The sequence below is a fragment of the Acromyrmex echinatior genome, chromosome 8 (genome assembly GCF_024713525.1).
Source record: "Acromyrmex echinatior isolate Ae372 chromosome 8, ASM2471352v2, whole genome shotgun sequence".
In the NCBI taxonomy this organism is placed as follows: domain Eukaryota; kingdom Metazoa; phylum Arthropoda; class Insecta; order Hymenoptera; family Formicidae; genus Acromyrmex; species Acromyrmex echinatior.
Window position 1 is genome coordinate 7,187,566 of NC_141859.1, and position 14,146 is coordinate 7,201,711.

The 14,146-nt window shown below is 29.0% G+C and overlaps 1 long non-coding RNA gene across 1 annotated transcript; it reads left to right on the top strand.

Moving 5' to 3' along the window:
- Positions 1 to 532: 532 nt before the first annotated feature.
- Positions 533 to 6,683, top strand: LOC147908719 (uncharacterized). Its single transcript, XR_015545999.1, has 3 exons — positions 533 to 672; positions 1,881 to 2,282; positions 3,925 to 6,683. It is a non-coding gene; the product is annotated as an uncharacterized LOC147908719 (long non-coding RNA).
- The last annotated feature ends 7,463 nt before the right edge of the window (positions 6,684 to 14,146 follow it).

The window sequence follows — 14,146 nt, forward strand, 5'->3', positions numbered from 1 at the left end:
GCGTTACAGTAGTGTCTTAAATTAATTTATTAACTGAAAAATTAAATAATGATTAACAAGATGTTTAGTACTCTTAGCTAAAGCTGTATTCGGCACAAATTGTTTCACGATATTAGGAAAATTTGCATTTATCTTTATATAAAGAACATATATATAATATTTTATCAATCTTTATTGAAGAATGGATCATTAAAAAGAATTATGAAAATTGAGAATTATTGAAAATATCAAAAATATCTCACGCGAATAATTACTAATTCGTTTAAGAGAACCATGCAAGTAATATAGGATTGTGCCCGAGATGCCACAAAGCAAAACGCGAAATGTACGGCGATATCCGTTTGCCAAAATCATATAAAATACTTGAATAATTGTACTAACCGTTCAATATTTTTCAAACGCCTAAATAGGCTATAAATGCACCCGGCGAAAAGCTCGGGGGGGGGGAAGGGGGTCGCGCGCGACGAAAAGCGGTGGGTCGCGAGGCGAAGGCGAAGGGGGGGCGCGGCGCGGTGGTCGATCGTCATTCTTTTCGCTCGACGACTTCGCAGCAAGACGGACGTGTGGCGTGAGGCGCTCGCGCATTAATCTACGAAAATTAGAGATTCACGAACGCGAACTGTTAATTAATTACATAAGGAGGCTCAAATAGTAATATTGCTCAAAACTAAGGTGTGTACCAGAGTTATATCTCAATCTTTATTACTCTCTTTGATGATTTACGTTCAAATAAAGATTAATAATAAGATTAATAATATACATTCTTTAAGTAAAGAAAAACGCAAACATTTTTTAAATTATGAAACAGGACTAAATATAATAATGTTATAAATATAATTCGTATTATACATTTACAGATATATAAATTAGATATCCAAGGACGATATTCACAGTCCGTTCTTATTTCAAGATTGTCTTAAGTAATATCTTGAGACATTAATACGAATCTCTGATTCGTGATTTCTTAAAATTATACTTAAGACGGTCTTGAATATAAGCCCTGACTATGAATACCGGCCTAAGATATAGAATTGTGTGCGTAACGAATTCAAAAAATAAAACGTAAATCGTAATAAATCATCGTGTAATATTCATCGAAGAATATTAAAACGTACCGAATATTATTTTACTGATTTTGTAATAGGCGTTACGTTAGTATTTCGACGGTTGGCGCGTGACCTTCGGTTGGGGATGGTACGAGGTGGCACGGAACGGCGCGTCATGTTTACGCCTAGTTATCGCGCAGTTATTATTCCCTTACCGAAGCTCGTACAAACAACGTAGTCGTGTCGCGGCTTTTTTTCACATTACTTTTTGAAATCTTTTTCGTAAAGAATGTCTAATACAATACGAAACGTTGTATTATACTTTATGAATAATTATTCATACTAGTAATCGTATTATGTGAATATTCATAAAATACAACATTTCGTATTATACCTAGCACTTTTTGCGATTATTATATGTTTCAAAAAGAAATGTGAAAAGGAGCAGTATGCGACACGGCTACTTGTTTGTACGAACGGTATCACACGAGTCATAGAAAAGCAACGTTCATATGAATACTCTCATGCAAAAAAAGTCGCAATTCCTGCTTTCAATACAATTAATACAGTTTAATAATTAATTAATTTTTGTTTTTGTGCATCTTTCGTTACGATCCGTTAAAAAATTAACCGTAACTTTGGAACAATTAATAAAAGAAACATTTCTTCTAATCATATCTTACAGACATTATCTATGAATAAATAAAAGATTCAGCCCTTTTATCTGCTTTGACTTTTTCGCAATGATAACGGATTGCAGACATGATATTCCTTTCTAAAAGTTGCCGATTGCAATAATAGCGCAGTAATATAGCTATTTATTACATTTTTCAGATTATCTTCCCTCTCACGGGTACACCTTGACGTGGTGAGGGGGCTCAGTATCCAGAGGATATTTTACACGAAAAGAATGATTTTTCTCAAATATCTAAAAATTTTCAGATATGTCTGAATGTATATATCTAGATAAATTTTTAGATATTGAATAAAATCATTCTCTTCGTGTAAAAATCCAACGGGGAAGCTAACGTCGCCGATTTACTTGAAAATGAACGAACCGCAGCCGGTTCGTCGCGTCGCGCGTTTCGCGAGTGCCGTTCTAGTTATTGGACTCAAGTTATAGTCCTCGCGCGATTACAGTGTATTCGCGAGTGTTTTACGCGAGTGTCCTGTGCATATTCTGAGAGGAGGTGGAGGTCTGGGAGAGACATCGGGCACTGATGGAGCAACCTGGCGGTAAATATTATTTTTTATTTGTGTAATATTAACCTTTTTTCGCTAATTTTTGAATCATTTTACTTGACAATAATTTAAAAATGATTATTTTTAAATCATTGTTAAATAAAATGATTTAAATAATTCTATAAAATAATTATATAAAGTAATTCTATAAAATAATTATACATTCTCTAAGGTAATTATATATTCTCTAAAATAATTATTGTATATATATTTTTTAAAGAAGATCTTAGCGAAAATAAATTTGTATAAAATTTTTAAATAATTTTTAAGTAACTCTCTTTTTACATAATTTAGATTTTAGATAAAAGGAGAGTTATTAAAAATAAAGTACTATATTTTTTCTAAAATAATTATATATATTCTCTAAAGAATATTTTAGCAAAAATAAATTTGTATAAAATTTAAATATTTTAAAATTTTAAACAAATTTATTTTTACTAAGATCTTTAAAGAATATATATAATTATTTTAGAATTATATATTTTAGAATTATTTTAGAATTATATATTTTATAAAAAAATGTATAATTATTTTAGATAATATATAATTGTTTTATATCTAATTAAATAATGGGTTCAAAATTTAATGCTTACAAAAATTATATTTTCAAAATTGTATGATTGTTTTTCAGCAAACTGCATGCGTTCATATAGCAATTATTTTTTAAAGTAATAATTATTAGTTATTTTTTTACTCAGTTTTAATTTGGATTTTAATTTATTTGTTACAGATGTAATTTTTAAGTAATTCTCCTTTTACATAATTTAGATAAAAGGAGAGTTATTTAAAATTTAGATATATATAAAATATAATTATATATTTTTTCTAAAATAATTATATATATTCTCTAAAGATCTTAGCAAAAATAAAATTTAAATAATACTTTAAAATTTTATACAAATTTATTTTTACTAAGAAAATAATTGCTATATGAACGCATGCAGTTTGCTGAAAAATAATCATACAATTATGAAAATATAATTTTTGTAAGCATTGAATTTTGAATTATTTAATTATAGATATAAGATAATTATATATTATCTAAAATAATTATATATTTTTTTATAAAATATATAATTCTAAAATAATTATATATATTCTCTAAAGATCTTAGCAAAAATAGATTTGTATAAAATTTAAATAATACTTTAAAATTTTTATTTTAGATAATACATGATTGTTTTATATCTAATTAAATAATGGGTTCAAAATTCAGTGCTTACAAAAATTATATTTTCGTAATTGTATGATTATTTTTTCATGAATTGTATGATTATTTTGCATGAACGCATGCACACTGCATGCGTTCATATAGCAATTATTTTTTAAATTATTTATTATATTATAAGTTATTTTTTTACTCAGTTTTAATTTGGATTTTAATTTATTTGTTGCAGAAGTAATTTTTAAGTAATTCTCCTTTTACATAATTTAGATAAAAGGAGAATTACTTAAAATTTAGATAAAATAATTATATATTAGGTGTTGGAATTAATTCGTAGCGTTTTTTAATGAAAGAATGTTATTTATTTCACATGAGCATTAAAAAATACATTAATGAAAGTACTTCCCATCACTTGTAAAACGCTACGAATTAATTCCAACACCTAATAATTATATTTTTTCTAATATATAGGTACGCGTGTGAAGAAACGAGGCACGAAAGTGTCATTCGTGTATCTCAGCCTCCATACATGAAACAGTCGACGACGCGTTTCGCGTTAATTTGCTTGTCGGTCGTGTGCAACAAATGTTTAGAAGTGCCGTGAAAGGCGACGGACGAGTGTCGAAAAAATTAAGTAACCCACGCGATCATAATCAGCGTGTTTCCAACAGTATGTGTGTGTGTGTGTGAAGCAACAAGCAACCGCCATATTGCGTCTATTTATTTATTCGTGTGCAGCGTAGTGAATCGCGGTGAGTGCAGTGAATCGCAATGAGTGCAGTGAATTATAGTGAGTGCAATGAGCATGGAGAATGTTGAAACGAGTTATCATGTTAATTTGACTTCTATCAGACGAGCGTCCGAAATAATGAAGCAGGCAGGGAAACAACAGCGCCGCTTCAACCGGTGAGTGACTAATTGCTTTATTCATTTAATAAACATAATGTTTATCAAATTAAATATGTGTATCGATCAAACTGCATAATCATGTGCCAGTTATCTTTCTCTCCAAGTGACACGATACCTGTATTGTGTAGGAAATATCTCGTATTTGCATCAGAAAATAAAACGCCATATAAAAGAGAAATATCCTAGCAATATGTTTTAATCGTATTTTCTTTTTAACAATATCTCCATTCGATTCCAATAAACGGTGGTCTGTGCAATGGTGCGTAATTTATATTTAATACAAATGGATGACGGATTTTAGCGGCCGCGAAATTAAAAGCCTTAATTAATTTTGAAGACTAGTTGATTGGTCAATCGATCAATATACAGAGTTTAAGTATCTCTGTTATAAAAATTTCTTTCTACGTGGAAAAAAATTAATAGTTCTTGGAGTATTTAAAAATTTAGCTAGATACAAATCTGAAAATAATTATGTTGAATCATTTAAATAATTATATTATAGACGTATTGCAATTGATTGCTAAAATGTCAAACTTTTTATAGCATTATTATCATGCTCGAGTGTCCCACATAATTATTTTGATAGCGCAATATAATTATTTTTTTTTAGATTATTTCTGTATCTAACTAAATTTTTAGATAATTCAACAAAATGTTATTTTCATGTACTGTTCACGTATTTTATATTGCAAATACACAAACATTTTTACATTATAATTAGTGAGAAACATATATATCAATAATTCTCATAGTACGAATGAAAGTATACAAGAATTGATAACAATGAATAAATGAATAAAAAATAAGGGAAAGCAGTAAATAATTTCTGGAGATAACTGCAGATGGGTGTGCGAATGTGTAACAAAACAAGGATATTTTTCAGTTGAATACATTTAGTGAATCATTCTGTCAGGCTATTGTATCGACTGCGCCTCTCGAAACAAAGCATGAAACCAACACGGATTAAGCCTATTATTTCGCTGTTCATTATAACAATTACCTGTTGATGGCGGGGTAACAGGGTGGAGTATGCGAAGGAAACCGGCGAAAGAGTAATGATTGAAAATAACAGGAATCATATAAACGTGCAATCACGCTGCGCCGGGATACTCTGGGAGGGTTGTCGGAAATGATCACAGATTTCAGGGCAGTGTGATCAGCTCGGTTCGAAGACAAGCATTATGATAATGATGCTCATTACGCGATCAGATTATAGATTATAGAATTATAAGCCTGTTATGATAAATCATTTTTACCGTGACTATTTTTCGTTACGCGATTTAACGATCACGCTTGATTTACTTGATCGACTTGATCGACTTGCATACAAATCTTATAAATATTTCGCAATCTTATAAATATCTCGACAGATTGACAGCAAAATAAGCTTTTTATGAAATGGCATTGTAATCAACTTGTACTTTGCGTTTTATTATAAAGAAAATGCAATTTCTTGTGGTCAATAAGTCAAATAATTCTTTCATAAATTCTAAACATATTAAAAATATTACATATATATAATAGCATGGAGATAAACAATTATGTTAGTAACAAAAAATAAGTTGTTAGTTATATTTCCTGTTTGATCGTTGTCTTTTTTTTGCCTCTTGGATTTTTGCCTTTCTTATTCTTCACTCACGTAACACTTACTCGTGAAAATTATAATCGTCTAATATTTTAATCAAATACATATAGAAATTAATTTTAACTGCCTTTTTTCTTTGTTGCGATTTTGAGGAATAATAACACATAGAACGACTATTTGATATATTTACGTATCAACCGAATTAATTGATTAGTTGATTGCGCTATCTTAGCAATACTATGAGTTCACGAGACGGAACGAATAATGTGTGATAGTTCCGTGTTCATCGGAAATCATTTAATAGAAAAAGAGCACTCGGTGTATTTGCTTTGCAATGCGCGTTACATATTTCGTGATTGCAATATATTATTTAGACTAACGCTCGGCGTTAAATACTCGACGTTAAATTTTTCTGACAGAGAGCGTAATATTGTGTATACGCGTTTTGTTTATATCTCGGTTTATACCGGTTTATACGTAGCGCGATGAAATTCGGGCAAGCAGATAGTGATGCGGGACGATGTTAAGCTAATATTTCATGTTATACAACAAATTTTTCAAATGTCAAATGTTGATTACTGCAGAAAAAAAAATAGAGAAATTCTCAAGCCTCCAGAAATTGTTTATTTTAGCGAATCAACACGTACGACAAATTTTTCAAGCGCATTGATTGGCTACAAGAGGATTTCTAGAAATTCCATATTCTTGAAAAATATCGCACACAATAATATTATTATAGTATTATATAGTATATTATTATAGTATATTATTATAGTATAGTATATTATAGTATATATTATATATAGATTTTCCCGAAAATGTTCATATACGATATTTTTCGAGAATAAAGCTCCTTCATCATGTAAATGCATCCTATAATAATCAAAACGTAACTACAATAACAAAAATTCAGGGAGTTACTTGTAATGGAAAAAATAGTCGATGCATTGCAAATTACTTATTATTTTTTTCAATAATTTTTCAAATTACTTATTATTTTTTTCAATAAATAACGCTTGATGATGATAAGTACTTTACAAAGTGACTTTTTTAAACTTAACACAACTTCAGCGTTTAGTTAATTATCATTATAATTTTATAAAAAATTACCATTGTCAAATTGTTATTGTAAAAAGAAACGGTAAAAATAATAACATAGTCTTTCGTTCCCTGCCAAGACTATAGTTTATGCGATGTGAACTGTAGAGTCTTGGAACGCATCCATGGAAGATTGTTGATTGCCAAATGTTCGTAGAGCATACGGATGTTTTCTTCTGAGTCTTGTCTCTAAAATATAACTATCGATCTTAAAGAATAATAGGACTAATATTTTATTCATCGTACAAATTCAAGCTTGTTAATTGGCTACAGGGAGTCTTATTGTAAAAAAAAAAAATATCCCATACGAAAGTCTAAGGAAATCTATAATATATAATACATAACGTCCCTGAGAAATTTCATGTATTTTTTGAACAGTTACTGATCAGCTATACTTTATCCAGTAACACAGAAGCAAAACTATAACTTAGGACTTCAAAATATAACGCTTTGTCTGCAGTTTTACTGCGCACAAAAGATGCGCAAAATTTGAATGCATTTACTGAACAAAAATAGGAAAATAAATGGACTACACAGTATTTTAACTAATAATCGTATTAATAGACAATAACCGAGACAGTCATTGAGCAGATCTCTAATACAATTGCCATACTTTTCCAGAGATCCCACTTTCTTGTCGGAGATTGATCGCCTATCAAAATTGTATCTTATGGTGTGTACTTAAAAAAAAAGAAAGTTATCAAGACTTTCATTTTTTATAATATACAATTTGATAGGCAATCGATCTCCGGCAAGATAATGGGATTTCCAGCAAGAAAGTGGCAATCATGGACTCTAAGTAAATTATACATATTTTTACCAGAAAAATTGTTTTTCAGTCATCAGTGAATAAAATTCTATCAAATTCTTGTCCATTACACAGTATAATATTGTTACAATTAATGAGATACAGTAACATTAGACAGTTACTGAATGATCTAGGAATCTACACATACATTTCTATTAGAGATATACTATATAGTATTTTACGATATATTTACGATATATTTCATACATTATTGTATGCGATGTTTAAAAAAAAAACAGCTTTTACAGCCAATTAACACGCTTGACAAATTTTTCGTATAACAAATGAAATATTAATCTTATTGTTGTATTGCTTTGAGACACAGTCAAGACGAGTGTTTCACGGCAGAAAACGCTTGTGTGCTCAATGAACATTTCGCGATGATCTATTTGCATAATCAAGGATATTATTCTTGAAAAATATATCATAAAAATATATACTGTAGTAGAATAAGATCCCAGTTAATTTCCGCGAGATTCGAATACATACAATACATTTTTTACACGCTCTTTGACCTTTTCATTAGACTAGATTATTCGACTACCAATTTTGAATTGAGAAGTAATAGATAAATCGAGCGATATAAATAACTCTGATATGTCGATCGTTAGTTAATAATAGGCGAAGTATTTCGATATTGAAGATTCGTTTAGATAAAATGTATCGCGCGAGCAGTCGGCAAGGCAATATACCATTTCTCAGATATTTTCAGATAATACATTTCGCATTTATCTTTAACCTTTTAAGCTTTTATATTTGTTTTTTTTTATTTTACAATATGAAATAATAATCGCTTTAAAACGCGAATATATATTATTCGTTATTCCTATCAAGTCGAAAACAATACAAGCAATGGTGCCATAACACCTAAAGTTTGTATAATTTTCGAATTCCCTTTGCTATTCGAGAATTGGCTGTTGTGCTATAATTTACGAGAAGTCGCGGATGGCGAACGGATCGTTAATTTTGTGCGATCGTATCTTTTAATCTTTTTCGCAATATTCTTTCATCGTGATATAATAAAGCGCACATCGCGTGCAATTAATGTTGAGAATACTGTGCAAAGTGCGATTGTAATTAACTGTATTTTTCTAAGTAAGTGTGATGTGACTGCAAGTAGGAGTTAAGAGATGGAGGAAGACCTGAGAAGTCAGACAACGACGAAGCTATTTATGAAATTATACTATTATTAATAGTAATGCAAATTTATTTATCACTTGCTACTGCAGAAGTAATCGTTTATATTTATGATGATATATATATATATATATATATATATATATATGTCAAATTTTCAATGTTTGAGATTGATAATAAAATTCTTTGAATTATGAAGATAAAATTTTTATTTATCGAATATTATGTGAAAAAGTTTATTATGTCAAAATCACGTGAGACGTATCTATGTATGTATATATATATATATATATATATATATATATATATATATATATATATATATATATGAAATATGAAATTAAAGAATTAAACATTTTTCTGAAACAATCATTATGTTTTAGACAATTAATAAAAACTGAATGAATAAAAAAATTATAAAGCATAAAAATATTTGTAAGATATAATAATATGATAATAATAAGATATTTTATATTAGCTATTAACTATTTGAATTTATTTGCCAACAGTTTGAATCTATTTCTTTTTTCTTATAATTATGATTATTTAATATCTGAAAAGATATTAAAAAATTAAATTAAGAGAATATAGGATATTAAAGATAAATCTCATTATCTCACAATATTTCTTATAAATCCATTATACAATTATTATAATAATACAGAGATTTAATTAAATAAAAATATTAAACACAATTAAATAAAAACAGAGAGAGCAGGAAGAAAATTATTTTTCTGTAATATATCTAATACGTACACATAAAAATTGGTATCTTTATACTTTAAATTATTTTCATAATATTATTAATTTGTAATATTAAAATATGATTATCACTATTGTTTATCTGTAGATCTTATCTGTTTAAAATTAATAAATATAATATAATAAAATTAATAAATATAATCAAATATATATATAATAATATCGTCTATAATACAGGCGCGAGAAAATGATCGACTGATTTTATTGAGAGCTTATGTTTTTCGTTCCAGTTTCTAGATGTCGCAGGTTGTCTACCTACGTCCCAATTGTCTACCTACGTATTTAATAAATCTGATAAAAGTAATAATGTTTATGTATTATAAGTATAAGCGTTACTCTCATTTAAAAATATGATCGTTAAATTGAATTATTTTAAAAATATCAATTCTAATAAGTATTGTCAAAATAACTTATGAAAGCAATAAGATAAATTTATCATTTTCATTTCACTAAATCGAGTACGTACATTTAATCAGAGTATCTACATACAATATATACAATAACGTATGCTTATCATATTTATTATTGTATCAGATTTTCTTTTACCGTTTTAATTCTCAGAAATCTAATTTTTAAATATTATTGTACTATCGAAAAATAGTCAAAATAAGAAAACGATAAATTTTACACGTCATCCTTGCTTTTACAACTTTCGTATATTTCGATAAGTATGACGGCTGTCGGGTAGACAAATCAGTATTAATTGTGTCAGAAAAAGATTAATGAGGAAGCATGCGTATGAAGGGTCGAGCGGATCAAAACGCTGAGTCAGGGAAAGATGATAATGCAGCATCATTTTATACTAAAGTCACGTATATATAAATGTTCTCCATCGTTCCCGAAGATATTGTATGTACGTTGAATTTTATAAACTTGTATATCGTATAAATATTGATGAGGTTTCGATAAGCATAATGAAATGGATATAGGAACAGAAATTAAATCATCACATTCAATGAAATGTCATTAAAATAACATTGCATATGAACGTATAACAATGAATGCAAAACGTATTCATATGTATAGGCAAGATTTTTATAAAAAAAAGCTTTATTTGTAGAAAATAAATATACATTAATTAGTAATTTATTAATAACAAGTATGTTTTATCTTAATATAAACAAAAAAACTTCACGAAGATAATCGCCGTATTCATGATCTTCCAGAAGCTAAATTTTTCCACTGTATAAATACATTTCTGCGTTTCCGAATACAGTTTTAATACAATTTTTTTGTTTTTGTTTTTTATGAAAATAATATATTTTTATTTATTACACATATTTTTAAGTAAAATAGTTTTGATAAATATATATATTTTATTATTTGTTAAATTGTTAATTAATATTCATATTCTAAAAATAAAGTTTTTCAAAGGAATATATATCTCCTTTGTACGAATACTTTTTGCACTTATTGTATTAACGTGTAGTCACTTTTGTTTATCAAAGCAAGCAGTTCAGTATGAGTAATTAATGAGTAAGCAATCGCAAACGAATGTCGATTGAAATTCTAATATGCAATGTTACGTACCAATAGCGTTTCGTTACAATTGTGTTAATTTTAATTGGCAATATTTCAACGTTACATTAATTGATAAAAAATTCGTTCGAATGAGCCGAAGGGAGTTGCTATATCAACCACGCTTGCTAAAAAATAGCGGGATATCGTGGTGACGATCGAGAATTGAATAGAAATAGCAGTGAACAAAGAAATCAAAGGACAGTTAGCTTCCCGGAGCGATTCTGTATGCTATCGGTTTTACTCTTCGTTGATCGCCGTTACAACGGGCCAATTCTCACCCTAGTCGAGTTCTGAAGCTTTTCGCAATCGTTATGGGGTATTTGTACAACACAATTTATCTCGCCCCGGGGCAACGAACCACAATGGCGGTTGTGCGACAGCTTCGTCAATTCGGCTCGAAGGAAGTATCCGCCGTATAATAATCGATTACCGGTGAGTGAAAGGAAGAAAAATCATCCAGACATTTGTTACGCATAACGCACACATAACATACACAGATATTACTGGCAGGAAAGCCCAAAACTTCAATATATGCTGCGTCATCCAGATTAGGTAGACAATTACTCGATAGTATTCAGAAAATCCAATATACACGAATTTGGAAGTACATTAGCGATACTACGTCACAATCATTGACGCGTTACAGCGAGTTACGTGCTTGCATTGAGAAAGGTTTTGATATTTGTGATAATTACATTCACTGAAAGAATAGTTTTGCTGAAGTATCTAAAAAGATAGAAATAATTCTGAAAATAATTTTATTAGGCTATCAAAATGGTTATGCAGGACGCTCAAATTAATTGCTGGAATATCAAAACTTTTTGCAGCATTGCTCATCATGCTTGAATTTTCTACATAATTATTTTGATGGTTCAACGAAATATCACTTTCAGATCTGTATCTATCTAATTTTTAAACTTTAGCGAAATTCTTTATTCAGTGCAATAAATAATTACACTAGTTTACAAAAATATTTTTTTTTAATTACTTTGAACCAGATAAGATGTTTCTTGTTCATTTGGATGCCGCAAATTAAATTTTACTAGCATGTTTCTGAAATAATTGAGATTTAATGTGCAAAAAATATGGCTTTTTGTGTTATTTGACATTTTTTTATAAAAAAGGTTAATATGATTTTGAAATTTTGATCAAAAGTCAAGTTGATCAAGGGAATGTATTGTTCATTCCATATAAAATATATTTGTTTAAATTTTAATGTCTTGTTTTTAGCAATGTTATGATTAAATCACAGAGTTTTTTTTAAATTGTTCGCCTATGATAATGACATCAGTATACTTATAATTTTTAATTCATGACTATTGTTATACTGTATAATTCATCATTATAGATTCCACTAAATGTATATGTATATTGTATATACATATGTATATTCACACAAGGTTTCTTATTTTAATTGTTCACTTCAAATACCTAAGGAAGTGCATTTTTAAAAAAAGTTTCATATATTTAAAAAAAAAGTATGATTCCCATAAATAACAACAAAATTATAATTGCATAGTAAAATAATTTTTAATGTTCTCCATTTTTATAGAAAGTTATTACTGCCATAATATTAATAATTATATTTCTAGTTCTATATCAAAAAGGATATATAAATATGCCTCCAAAAATTATAATTATTTTGTAATAGTTTTTAGGAATAATCATATATTCTTTTTGGTATATAGAACTATAGATGTAATATTATCATTACTAATATTATAAAGTAATTATAAAAATAGAGTCAAAACGATAAACGGCGCAATTATTTAGTGAACAATCAATACTCAGATATTGGATTGATGTCTTCTTAAATAATTGCGCCATTTATCGTTGCTAACTCTCATTAGCCTATTATATTTATCTTTTTGTATTTTGTTTAAAATTCGAGAGTCCTAATATAATTATTGTTATTATAAAAATGGAATTGTAACAATAATTATTTTACCATACAATTATAGTGACAAATACCAAACACACTTTCCTTCTCTCACAGTATGCAGAAATAATACTACAAGTTCATAAATTTGATCGTGCTTTCCAAGCGTGCATTATAATTCCGTACTCTAAACGATGGCTCGTTCTTTGCGCCTCGACGATTTCTTTGTTCGTGTGACTGAAGATTTAGTTCCGACTTAATCCCCAATACCGAGAGCGCTGTCCCAGCGTCCCCGTCACAGCCCCGTCCGGCTGTCCGCGCGTCCACTTTCATGTTCACACATATCCCGGAGGTTATAAATAAGCGTGGTCACCGGACATGGTCATTCGCGACACGGGAAAACTTGACTAATTGCGAGTAACCACGCTGACATCGTTGCTCATTTCTTCTCGTCAAGATATCGTCTTCGCGTGGCTATCCATACCTTTTACGGTCTTGTAATATACAGTTGGAGCACACACCGTACTTTTTCGTCGGCCGTTCATCATTCTGAGACTAATCTCTTCTACTTGGCCTGCGCTGACGCATCGTTTGTCTTATCCTTAACATAGAGTAGAGTCTTATAGCCTCAGTCGGAGGGCTTGTCTGTCTCGGATCGAATCAATTTTTCCCAGAATAAAATGCAGTCGATTTTAACTTTATCTTTCGTATTTCAAGTATAACTTATTTCAAGTATAACAATGCGATTTTCCTTCTTTTAATAATCTTTATTTATTATACAAGTACAAATTTATCTGAGTGTCATAAAGAATCAGGAAAGACGAATTTTCCTTGAGAAATAAATCTTTATTTGTTTTGGTTTATACTTACCGGTTGTTGAATATGCATACCTTTTTTTTTTGTTCAGATAAATATTGTTTGTGTAGACAAATAAATGCTTAATAGTTAAATTTCTTATACAATTCCTAAAATAAAAAGTTTCTACAATATTGAT